Below are 13,866 nucleotides of genomic sequence, written 5' to 3' on the forward strand. Positions count from 1 at the left end.
GAACAGTTGAAGAATGGGTCCAAAGTATTGATGAAAGGATGTTGCAGAACATTTTTGAAATTAAAATGAGAGTGAACATGTGCGTTGAACAGAATGATAAACATTTTCAACATTTACTGGGACGTTTAACTGCAATCAATTTGTTTCTTTTTATCGTAATGAATTAGTTTTATTTTTTTTAAACATATGATGCGTTTAGGCAACCAGTTATAGATATGTGTGACCTTTGTCATGCGTCCTTGGGCACAGATTACGGATACCAGATAGTTCACTCAGCTGTCGGCACTTTGAAGTCGGTGTCCCGAGATTTCAACCGGTATTCACGCTACTACGCACGCTCTACGAAAATTGGTTCGCAAGCTTTGAATTTAAAAGCGCGGCGGTCAGAGAAAAATTACAGCGATGAGGCAAGGGATGAGGTTCTAAGTAAAGAAAAAAACGAACAAAATATTTATTTGCCTTACACAAAATGACTTATGATTATTACAAATGCTTAACAGTTCACAATTTCCTCTGAAAAGAATTGCGGTCACATGCATCGGCACTAAAAAATTTTAGAGCATAAAAAACACATATTCTCGAATATAGTGCTAACAAGAAAGTGGTGTTAAAATTTTCGCATGGTGGATAAATGTAACCTCTATACGGCTTGAAGGGTTACCGAAAGTTAGAAGAATTGGAGGGAATAGTTAATGAAATTTTCTGTGCCAGCCTTTCAGAACTTTATTGTTACAGTTTTCTAATCTACTTGTCTTTATAGTGATCTTCGATTTTTGCTGGTTATTTAACACATTTTCGTGTAGAAAGCGCAAACAATTGACAAATAGTTTGTCCGTAAATGACTGAAACTAGTTTAAAGGAAAATGTTTTATTGTCTTATTCGTTTACAAAAGCAAGCATTATAGCCAAGATATTGTAGGTAAGCGAAGAAAAATGTTGCTTCTCCGGTGGGAATCGAACCGCACGTTTACCGCTTGCCGGGCGGGTGGCCTTACCACGCTAGACTACAAAGGAGCTTATCTTTCCTCGCTTACTACTACGTATTATTGTGCCGCCACAGTACTCCCCCCCACAACACAGCGCGCGGTCGTGCTGGGGTGCGAAGGAAATAGATGCTGGCGTCGCCCCTGTTACTCTTACGTTCGTCGTTCGAACCCTGACGATGCTGCAGACCCCGAACACAGCGGGCACAGAGCGGTAGCAGAAGGATGTTGCGTGCGTGCGTGCGTGCTGCCTGTCGGTGGTCACCAATGTAGGTAAGCGAAGAAAAATGTTGCTTCTCCGGTGGGAATCGAACCGCACGTTTACCGCTTGCTGGGTGGGTGCCCTTACCACTAGACTACAGAGGAGCTTATCTTTCCTCGGTTACTACTACGTATTATTGTGCCGCTACAATATATTTACTAAACGATACTATAATACAGTTTAATGCAGGTAGGTATTTATTTAACTAATTTTCTGATTATTTTAAAACTTAAAAAAAAATCCCTTCGTAACCAAAAAACGTAGAAATTAATCCTTGTAATGTTATTTATTCCCTGAATTATTACCTATAAATTTTATTCTTATATCTACCTCATTCTAAATATTATTTTGCGTATTAATCTGTCGAACCAGTTTCACAGAGATTTAAAAGTGCTGCACCAATTTTAGTGTCACGCGCACGGAAAATTTGCGGACAGATACGCGGACAAGTGAACTATCGGGTATCCGTAATCTGTGCCTTGGGCACTTAGTACGTATCTCCGCACAGTTAAATCTAAGAGGCGGCACGTTTACATGACCTACTACGACCCTATAATAATTTATAGAAATCCTGTATATAAGTGTGTGTTGTTTTTTTAATACGAATTCAACGGAAATACGCATTGCAAACAATATATTTTTCTAAATTTTCCTCAGTAAAATTTCTGCGTTTGTCTGTTAATATGTTCTTCAGTCAGGAAAATGATCTCTCAACATCGACTGAAGTTATAGATGCATAATTAAAAATGGTTTATAATGATATACTATTAATACGTATGCATATTATAAAACAAAAGTTCACAATTTGCAGACATCAGTTTTCTTCATAATGAGACAAAATTGTATTGAAATACAACTCCCTAGACACTGACGATATTTGCATCCACGGATACTTACTTAAGACATATACAAAAACATTTTCCTCATACTCGGTTCGAATATACGTCAGAGTATTTAACTCACAAACATTGGATGTTTATCAAGGAAGCAGCTCCCGAACGGTTTATGTCTCAGCAATATGACATCTGTGACCTTGAGGTTTTAAGTGCAATCGATACTTATTGGTGGAAGCTGCATAGTATTGTTCGTTCGGAATGGTGTAAATATCGCTGGCGGGGTTGGAATAAACTGATTAAAATTAGCCGAAAGTTTGGATATAACGGGACGGGCGTTTTTGGGGAAGCGGTTTAATATCTGTGTGGTGATGAATCAGCTATTTTGCACATGCAATTTGGTTGCTAGAATTTATTAAATGGTGCGGACGATGGGGTGAAAATCAATGAAAAGCAGGTATAAAAATTTATGGAAGAGTAAACGATGATCAAGTGCAGAGCGTATGTACAACGTTTCGGTTATCCTTTAAAGATAAAAATAAAAAAAAATGTTTAAAAAACTGAAACTGTGAGGTTTTTATATACAAATTTAGTAGAAAAAAGTCGAGTTTGAAGGTCGTGCACTTCAGCGACTTCAGGTGTTTCTAGTTTCTACTTAATATAAAAGTTTGCGATGAAGTTGACCCTCACGGGGATTCGAAAAAGTGTTGCAACTGGAATGAAATGAAGACAAATGAGAAATTGCGGAACAAAGTGAATATTGTTTGAGTGGTTGTTGTACAAAGTTGGCCAAGTAGAAACTTTTTTGTATTATAAAAAACTGACAGAAATATTAAACAATTTATTAAGTAATTTTTCTGGAAATAATTGTCCAATACTAAAATAGCACGATAACCATTTTTTTGCTAAGATAAAAATATTTTGCTCATTAAGTGAATACGACTTATTTTGAGATTTACAATTCGTGAACCGGACATTATTATCTTTGAAATAAATGAAAAATAAACGCAAACTTAGAACGTGAGGTCAATTGTTGTCAAAAGTGATATATCGGTACGCAAATATATATTCTTAGGAGATAATTTTGTTATAAATAATGAAAAGCGACAGTTGTTAAGGCAACACTTCTTTTGAATTTTCAAATTTTTATTTCATAATAAAACACCGCATCAACAATCCTGAATTATTTATTGATATTAATCATGTCTATATTATCAATGGTTGTCTGTGACAAATACACTGGCTGAATATTCTCCGGCAAAACGTTATACTTCTTGAGGAGTCGTCTTGTTTCTGTAGTACTTGCTATCCTTTTAGTGCTGCTGAAAAACTGTGCTGGCAGTAGGTTCGCGTAATATTTTTTTTGTAGTCACATTTTTGTATGTAATTTGATTTTTCAATATATCCCTCAGCTTTTCCAACACAATCTTATTTTGACACTCTTTAAAACCAGTATTTTTCGTAATAAATAGCTGTGCCTAATGACTACTACATAGATAACCACGTTAATAGTTTAATTTGTGCTTACTTATTGCCGGTCGCGGCAGTAAGTATATGACCACTGAATTTTCTACATTTCGTTTGGAGAAAAAGTAGTGTACAAACAGACACTATACTTTCGCCGAAAATTGTCTTCTAGGGAATCGCAATTTTGCATATGCTCGGTTAGCTACGCTTCCTCTCGCTACTGCAATTTAAGTATTCAACAAAAAAAAGTACTACTTTTCGACCATATAAAAAAATTTACTACTATTTCATACTGTGTCAAATTCCAATACTTTACGTCAATAATTTCAGTCCGGGAAAACGCAAAAACGGACAAGTCCTGTAAAGCATTGCTCTGACTATGCAATGATTTAATATACATATACTGAAATATGTCCAACATTTCCTAAAGAGCCGTTACGTTGCTAGGAATGTCAGAAGAAATGATACGATTTAAATTTTTCTCTCTGATAGGTATAATTGTGAAAATATTTAAATGCAAAATTTTATCCAAATAAAATTGGTGGCAGTATGAATTAAACTATATAACGACACATGTCCGTGAACATTTTTTGCGGTATTCCTTTCGAGTTTCACGCTTAAACATTTCATTCATACTGTAATATATGTTCCCGGACTTGTCTTGACATTAATTACTATTCGAATGGGAATTACCTAAAGTACCTACTCTGACACCGATTAATAATTATGAATTTTGTTTTTTTATGCTGAAACATAAAAATCAAGGGATATCGTAAAACAATATATATTAATCGTCAAAAGTGACATTGGATTTTATGTTAGTGGCATCGTGCCATTGACTTAGGTGAAGAATATTGTCAGTCCTGTTACTTTTACGAACCAAGAATATGCCGACGTATACGTGTGGAGGTGCGAACAAACAGTCGCGCTGCTGTGGGAGGTTACAGGGACTTACACCCGCAAGTTATTTGGGCAAGTACATTGAGGATTATGAGAGACCGGCACAGTGAAACTAAATAATTTGATTTAGGCTGAAACTTTGATCAAAATGCCGCTCAACGAGACGAACAAGTCGTGAATTTAATAGTCCACAACCCCAATTTAAGTGTTCGACAGGTCAGCCACCATGTTGAAAATCCACAAGGCCACTAGCAGGTCGTTATGCGCAGTTAGATGAAACCGCAGCAAATGAATACTGTCCAAAAATTTTTATGAAGTAACTGTGATAAAAATCAAGGTGCATTCTAAACCACAAGTACAGGAATATGTTATTTAATATAATTTGAATAGTATGTATTTATTATGAAACATTTTGAGAGGACGTCATCAAGTTATTGGTGGGGATAATTAAACAAAGTGTTTTACCATTTTCATGATATTCCTAACGTACATAAAAAAATTGACAACAGTCGGTCAGGCAGTTTCAAAGTTCTATCTCTAATAAAAATCGACACAGACGGCAAACAAACGGGAAGGGGAAATCCATTTTTTTGTACTCTAGGGGTCATGAAAACATGAAATCAGGCAATTGCCTGATGTGAGGCCAGGGGGTCGATTCTCGAACTCGTTCGAATAAGTTCCGCATACGCAAGTGGCCAACTTCCGAACGGTTTTGAAGATTCGGTATTCTCGAACCGCGCGCACACATTGCTATACGCAAATGTACGAGCGGATACGAACGTCAAGTTACGAGTGGGTAGATGCGATCGCATTTTGGTTTGCGAGTGGTGAAAGCTAACCTAAAACTCAGTTTGGTTTTGGTCGTTCTGTGTTAACGTCAATATAATATCTTTAATCTGCTGTATATGTTAATATACATTAATAGAAAGGGTTACCATTCCAAAAATACACAAATTGTAATGTATCAATTTGATTGTGGGAGTTTTATAATTTCATTTACAATTTTGACATTTATGATGCAAATTTAAATATCTTAAATTGAAACAGCCGATTTCTGTGTAGTACTTACACATAATAGCTACATATGTATGAAGAAACAACGCACTATTGCGATATTTTGGGTAATTTCTAATAATACATTAACACGTTCTTATTATGGTTGTAACAATAATTTTTAGGTGAGTCTGGCTAGCCACTGCGAACATTTCAAATACGTAGGTATACGTGAAGTTGTTTCAAAAATAAAAACTAAAATGAATTCTGAAACATCATTTACTGTACAAAACTGTTGTAATGGTATGCATAAGTATACCTGAATAAACATCGGGTAACCAAACTCTGAGAATCTTCTATAAACTAGGAGAGTACACGCAGTAATAAAGGTATTAATATGCAAATACCTGCTGGCTATGGTGGTCCAACTCAAAAATAAACATTAAGTTTGTATCTGCATCATTGTAAAAAAATCACAAGAATTTGTATTAAATACGTAGGGTTGCATAAAATCGTAAAATCAACAATTTTTTTTTTAATCACGATTTTTTTATGTTTTTTTAGTCTGTGAATTATTTGGAATTAAAATCCTAATTAAAATAGTAAGTATCCGACTTAATGTCATCCTTGAGTCGTACTTCTTAGTTTTGAACAATAAAGAGAATTTATTGTAATTTACATTGCAAAAAAGCAATTGATAGTGTTATTAATATAATATTCACTCATATAATCTTTAAAATACAATTTAAAAGAATTATCGTTCCATTTTGTTGGAAATATTGTATTTTAGTTAAAGTTCAACTTATTTTGATATAAATTTGCATTAAAAGGGCCGTAATATGCATTACATATTCCAAACTGTAAAGAAAACTTAAAAAAAAAACAATAATACTTCAAAGCAATAATTTAAATCGAGCCAATCCTGCTAATACGTGATTTGATGCTTAATAAATTTGGAGGTAACAGATTAAAATAGTCCTTCTTGGATTCAAACTCACCCCGCGTGAGTTCTGCCAACCATCGCATTTAAATATTCTCTGTATTTTGCCGCTGTTGCCACACCCTCACTCGAACAGAGGCCTTCGTATGCGCATCGAGTTGCTATTCGCATTGGATCTCGTTCAAGAAGACGGATTTTCGTTTCGAATAGCATCTTGGCATGCGCATCTATTCGTACTCGAATCTTTGCGAACGAGTTCGAGAATCGACCCCCTGACAAGTCCGCCTCGCGTTAGGTCCAACAATGAAAAAGTGAAGAAATGACACATGTGGCAACAGGAAAAGATGCTACAGATGTCTGAAAAATGAAGATATAAAACAGTAACAAATATCCGATTTATGCGAGAGAAATGTATGTATTGAACATTCGATTAGTCTGTTACAAAACTACCTTAATTTGTGCTAATTGAAAAAATTAATCATTATGTAACACGCAATTATTATTTTCTAAAAATAATAACATACCTTAAACAAATATGTTTACTATTAAAATTACTCTTATTTAATAACACAAATACAACCAGCGGGCCTACCGGACCCGGTTTGCTCAGGTACACACATAAAATGCATTGCCCCGACAAGCCTAAAACGCAGTGAATAGTGAATTGTGGTTTATGATTTTTAAAATACCATCTTACCATGGCTTAGATTTATTACCCCTGAGGTTTATATTTAAAGATGTATAAGTACTGAAGGCTACAATCTAGGAAATGATGGTATTTAAAATATGACCATTAGCACGTGCATATCGTATCAGTGCCGACAACAAAGCATGCATTTGTGCTGAAAGAAACTGAAATTTGATAGATTAAGAGACAAATTTGATGAGACCGATTAGTCTCATTTCAATTGCTGTCAAGATTATGGAGTCAGTAATTTACGATCAAATGGTAAAATTTCATTTATTTTATCTTATACTAGCTGTTACCCGCAGCTCCGGAGGGGGGGGGGGGGGGTGAAACAAAGCTATTCTATAACATAGAAGTACAGGGTCATCAAAATTGATTGAGAGAGTTGGTACCCCCTGTTTTTGTCGTAAAGTTTGTCAACCTTATGACAGATTTGTTTAAGGTTATATGGCAATGAATTCAGTGGCGTGACAAAAATTAGAAACTTCAAATCTGACAACTAATGTTTTTACCAAAAAGAAAAGTCGAAAAAAGACGCCACTGAGTTTTGAAATTTGAAACTTGAAACTTCAAATCTGACAGCTAATATTTTTATACAACTTAATAAACCAAATTATTCAAGTTCAGGTTTACCAACTCTCTCAATCAATTTTGATGACTCTGTATAATACAGTGCTACAGTGCATCTTTTTTATAAGTGGCCATTGGGATTCCTATGTTAAATTTTATACCCCATGTTAACTTATGTTTGAGTAAAGATTCAGAGCTGAAAATTTTATTGGATGTAATTTGGGTTATCTTTTGTTGATTTTATTAAAAGTCATGTTTTAAAGTAACGGACATTTCTTTAAAAAAGTTAAAATATTTGGATATTTTTGTCGTTAATATTATAGGCAGCCATGTAAAAACAGACATTTACCTGACCTATCTAACTTGGTTATAACTTTGATATTGTTCTGTATTTAATAAACTTTCGTTGTGCTTATAAAAGTATGTCATAGCTAATCTCGCTGAGATAGTCTCTGTTTTGTATGACTTCTTCACGTCTTACAGGCTGAGGCAAACCATAGTACTCTAAACATTGTCTTCCTAAAGACAGCACCGTGTCTTTAATGGAAATCAGACACTTGTGGTACTCTTCATTTATAATTTGAACACTCTCTTGACACTCTGACGGAACTTGACAAACCCAAAGCTTTGCATGATGACTGGTATGTGGGATAAACGACACTATCAATAGTTTTTAAATCCGAGAATTATGTTGGCCCTTCATTGCATGAAGAAGAGAATCAAGGTAGAAACATTCGGCCTTATTAGGGTGAACGGTGTACATTCTGCCCAAAGCTTGATCTCTTTTGACTCCTGGCGAACCATTGACATTGTTGCCACGTTTTCGTCTTTCAAATTTTGGTACTTTTCCACACATAGTATGAAGGCACTTCAACATAAAGAAGGATTTTTGCGAAATTACCCGTTTTGCAAAGCTCAAAAAATGATAGAAGTGTAGTTTTCTGTGAATTATTCACCTTTTCAGTTACATTATTAAAGTCGTTAGGATTAAAATAGACTGCAGGCCATTTTCCAAGTGCATTGCAATACGAAAAACCGCTTGAAATTGTTCATGTATAGGAAAGGCCAAGATTCTCCAGCTGCTAATATATCGACCACTAATGATAAAATGATAATTTGACCTCATCATTATCATTTTCACGACCAAATAATCCTGGTTGGGTCCTTTATTAACATATTTGCATATATATTTAATAGATTTTACAGAGTTACAATACTCTATGTTGATGTGAGCAGCAAAAGTTCAAGACAAAACTGGATTGTACGGTACCACCCATCTGTTATCTAGGGTTAGACCATGGAATTCAACCGTGAATCCACCATCCGCGGGACCTCTTCGCCGGTATTGAGGGTAGCTGTCATCGCCTGTTTGGGTTTCTTTCAGGAGAATTCAAGGATATTTTTTGCTACAGCAACCTCCTTTCATACACGGGAACACAAAATTAGAATACTTAAGGGATAAATACTCTGACAATTTGTGACATAAAACGCAACCGTCAACGCTGTTTGGCCTCACGCGTCCGACTGCAGACTGCGTTCGCGTCGCAGTCGCTTACTCGCCGTCCCTATTTCTATACAACTTCTTAAATTTCAAACGATTAGAACTGATTTTTCCAATAATCCTACTACGTCTAATATGCGAAAAACATATTTAACTATTTTAAACTTTGATTTTTAACCACTTTCGGATTAATACTTAACTTCTCGTGTTGCTCACATTTCCACTCAAATTATATTCCGTTGGGGATGAATTTCAAAAAAATTTAAAATCAGTCAGTCAGGACAGACAATTTTACATCAATACCAAGTTCCAAGTAACAAATGTGTTGAAGGGTATTAATACAACATTTCAAGTAAACATCGTCATACAAATATTTTTTCTCATATAAACTTTATCACCTCATTTGATCTTCTTAGGGGTAGAATCTCAAAAACAGCTGAAATACGCATTACATTATTTGTGTTGAAGAGCATTAATATCAAGTTCCACGCAAAAATTTACAATAAAAATATTTTCCCATACACAATTAGTTACCACTTTTCACCCCCTTAGGGGTTGAATCTTGGAAAATGCTGAAATACCTGTTTTATTATGTGTTGAAGAGCATTAATACCAGGTTCCACGTAGAAATGTACAACAGAAGTAGTTTTCCCGTATAAACTTTGTCACCTCATTTGATCTTCTTAGGGGTAGAATCTCAAAAACAGCTAAAATACGCGTTACATTATTTGTGTTGAAAAGCATTAATACCAAGTTTCACGTAAATGTTAACAACAGAAGAAAATAGTCTTCCTGTACAAACTTTACCACCCATTTCCACCCTTTCAGGGGTGGAATTTCCCAAGTTCCTTTCTTAGTGGATGCTTATATCACAAAAGGAAACTACTGTCCAGATTTCATGTTTCTAGCTTCAGTAGTTTAGGCTCTGCGTTGATGAATCAGTCAGTCAGTCAGGACAAACAATTTTATATGTATAGATTGTAACCATACCTATAACACCTTAGCAACGGGTATTGTAAAAATACCTTGTACATCACTAGCACCGTAAAGAAAATTCATAACGCAATGATTTTTTATTAGCATTCAAATTACAAAAAATCAGTATTTCATAATCTTCTTAAAAATTTTTTCCTTTATGAGGCGGACTCTTCACTGACATTTTTCCTTCAGAGCTGTTGGCATAAAAATTAAAGGTGCTACCTTGCACATTTTCAAATTTAATGCCTTCAAATAACTTCTCTCTACATGCAACAAAACTTGAGGAAGATGTTGAAATGGAACTCGAGGAAGCTGATGTTGCCTGCAGCTTATCCAGAGGAACATTCGCAATATTATTAGCTCCTTTATTTTTCATTACAAAGGAATCTTCTACGTATTGTTCCACAACACTGGTGCTCTTCCACCCACCGTGCCCCTTGAGCGTACCTAAATCCGCACCAGAATCAGCAAGAAAACTAATCCAGCTGAGGCAATTTTCTTGCTCATTTCACCAAAGGTGTTGATACCAATTCTTTTGACCGTACATTTATTCTTTCTACAGCATATAAAAAAGTTGTAGCGGTTGACGTGTGAAGGTTTCAGACTAATATATTTTCTAATTAAATTCAAATGGTTCATTCCATCTTGATTGACAATAGCAAATGTATGACCACAGCCAGTCTTTGTTTTTGGAATATTAATAATTATAGATGATCCTACATCATGAACAGATTCGACAGTAAAGGAATATAGTTCCTCTCGTCTACAACCTCCAAATATCCCCAAAACTTTAGTTACCTGCAAGTTATGCATGTTCTGAAACGTGGAATATTAATATTTTTTGTTACCTACTTTCAAAGACAAATAGTCATCATCGGAAGCATTTTGTAAAAAGGTCTTGATTTCGTCTCTTGTAAATGTTTTGGTCTGTTTATATAGTCTGCTGTGTATAGTTCCTGAACTAAGTACGTTTTAAAAACGATTTGACCACTGCATATTTAGAAATATCTAAGTTTTCCTCTGTCAAATGTATCGTCTTTATCATAAATATTTTACTCCAAACAGACGACACGTTTCCGACTAAAAAAAAATCATTAATGCGATTTATGTATTACTTACAAACACCAAAACTTATTAATTCCGAAACGGATGCTAAAATGATTTCCTCGTCTATCGTGTCGGTTCCATTATTTTTTCTCCAAGTTTTAAAGTCTACTACCTCTTTGAGATACCTGCCAGCTGATTTACTGAGAATAATTTTTTGACTTGCAGCATCTAAAGTCACTATATCTATTATTACTTGTAGAAAGTACGGCAAATTACCTGTGCCCGGAGTTCGACAGAGAGGAACATAATCTATGTGCTAGACAAAGATAGCGCGAGACTAGTAATTTTCTTTATCAAATGTAGGAACCGTCAAAGAAAGTTTGTTGTTTACGATTTGAGGTTACGACAGATTGTACCAGAATTATCGAGTCAACGGACCAAAAAGAACACTATTCCAGTCACAAAACTGACTCCAGCCCTATATTATTATTATTATTAATATTATTATTAATATTATGATTACGCCTCTTAACAGGCTGAGTGCCCAATAACGAAGAGGCGAGAAAAAAAAAAGAAGAAAAAAAAAATAAAAAATTGAAAAAAGAAAAAATTGAAGAATTGAAATTATTTGAAGTGAATATATCTAAAAAAAGAGATTAAATAAAAAGATGAATCATACCAAAAATATTCTAGAACAAAATACAACAATTAGTGCGGATCAGTTATTTCGCAAATTTCTTTTATTTCTTAATTCCTGTTTTTAGCTCTCTCAGTTTGCAATTAAATATATCAATGTTACATTGAGATTTTTTATAGCTTTCTAGCATTTGATAAAACGGGGACGCTTTCATCACGTTAGATCTAGGAAATTTTTGCTCAAATAAGAAGTAATTTCTTACATTCATAGTAGGTGTTCTTAGTCCAATCATAGCAATCAAATCTTCACATTTAATTGTGTAACTAATTATATTATGCAACATTATAATGTAGGCATTGCTTCTTCTAGACAATAAGCTCTTGACATTGAGACGTTCATACAGAGTTTGATTCGGCACTCCTCTAAGAGGATATAAGTCGTCAATTATATACAGCATATATTTTAAAGCACGGCGCTGAATTCTCTCTAGTGTGCTGATATGAGCCTGATAAATAGGACTCCAAACCACAGAACAGTACTCAAGTCGGGAGCGGACATAAGCAAAATACAACAATTTCACAATGTGAACTTCTTGAAATTCTTTGGTGTTGCGGATGACAAATCCCAGACATTTGTTAGCTGAGTCCTCTATTATCCTGATGTGTTCAACAAAACTAAGTTTTGAGTCAAATGTAACTCCAAGATCTCGAATGAATTCAGGTCGTTTTAAATCAACTCCTTGCAAACTATAATTGAAACTAATTAGGGATAACTTTCTGGAGTACGTTTTAATACAACATTTATCCTTGCTCAACGGCATTTGGTTGGTGATGGACCACTCATTTATTAAATCTAAATTCCGCTGAAGAACATGGCAATCGTCAGGAGATTTGATTTCAAGAAATATCTTCAGGTCATCCGCATATAATAGGCATTCTATATTGACCTGTTTTACTATGTCGTTAACATATATGTTAAAAAACAAAGGACCCAAAACCGAACCCTGTGGAACACCCGATATTTGAATAAACCTGTCAGATGAATGACCGTTGTAAAATACATATTGGTACCTATCTGAGAGATATGAATCGAAAAGAAGAATTAGTGATTTGGAAAAACCAAAACTCATCATCTTATGCAGCAACAACTCATGACTAATACGGTCGAACGCCTTTGAAAAATCGACATAAACGCAGTCGACCTGTCCTCCCCTATCAAGACGATTTGCTAGAAACTGTGTTTTTAAGAACAAATTTGTAACTGTCGATCTGCCCTTAACAAAACCGTGCTGCCGCGGAGATAGGTAGTTAGCAACATGTGAGTACATACGGGAATGCAGGACAATCTCAAAAACCTTGGCAAAATTATTTATCAATGTAATGGGTCGATAGTTAGTGATTTCCTGTCTCCTGCCTGATTTGTGAATTGGGACAATTCGTGATTCTTTCCAGATAGTCGGAAATATTGACTGCTTTATTATTAAATTGTAGATCACAGACAATGGCTTGGACAAAATAGCAGCACAATCCTTAACCAGAAAAGAAGGAACAGCATCCGGACCTGCTGTCACTGTAGGCTTCAGTTGTCTTAACGCGTTATATACCTCACTTTCAGTTATTTGTTTAATGTCAAAGGTGTTAATATTGTCCAGAATAAATTCAAATGAATTTGACTGATTTGACTTTACAGACAGCGATTGTCTGAAATGTTTCGAAAATCCATTGACAATGTCCTGTGGAGAGGATAGCTCAACATTTTCATAATACATAGTAGAAGGAATACCCGACTGCATTTTTTTGTTTTTTATAAAGGCCCAGAATTTCTTTGGATCCGTCCTAATCTCTGAAGTCATTTTTTTTAAGTACACACTGTAAGCATTTTTCAATAATATCTTTGGTCTACACCTCAATGATTTAAAAGCGCTATAATTGTCATTACTCTGATTTCTTTTATATCGAGTCCAGGCCTTATGTTTTTCACGTAGAATGTATATTATGTCACTGTCAAACCATTTCGGATAGCATCCACGCTGCGATTTTTTTAGTGGTACCCAGGAATTGAAAATGC

General features: G+C 35.0%; 1 protein-coding gene across 2 annotated transcripts in view; it reads right to left on the reverse strand.

Annotated features, from left to right (window-relative positions):
* The window catches only part of LOC135142227 (potassium channel subfamily K member 18), a 593,321-nt gene that overhangs the window by 126,869 nt on the left and 452,586 nt on the right, over positions 1 to 13,866 (reverse strand). The window lies entirely within an intron of this gene.

Source organism: Zophobas morio, unplaced genomic scaffold, assembly GCF_036711695.1.
Source record: "Zophobas morio isolate AGI-343-1 ecotype UQ-CSIRO unplaced genomic scaffold, CSIRO_AGI_Zmor_V1 ptg000046l, whole genome shotgun sequence".
NCBI lineage: Eukaryota > Metazoa > Arthropoda > Insecta > Coleoptera > Tenebrionidae > Zophobas > Zophobas morio.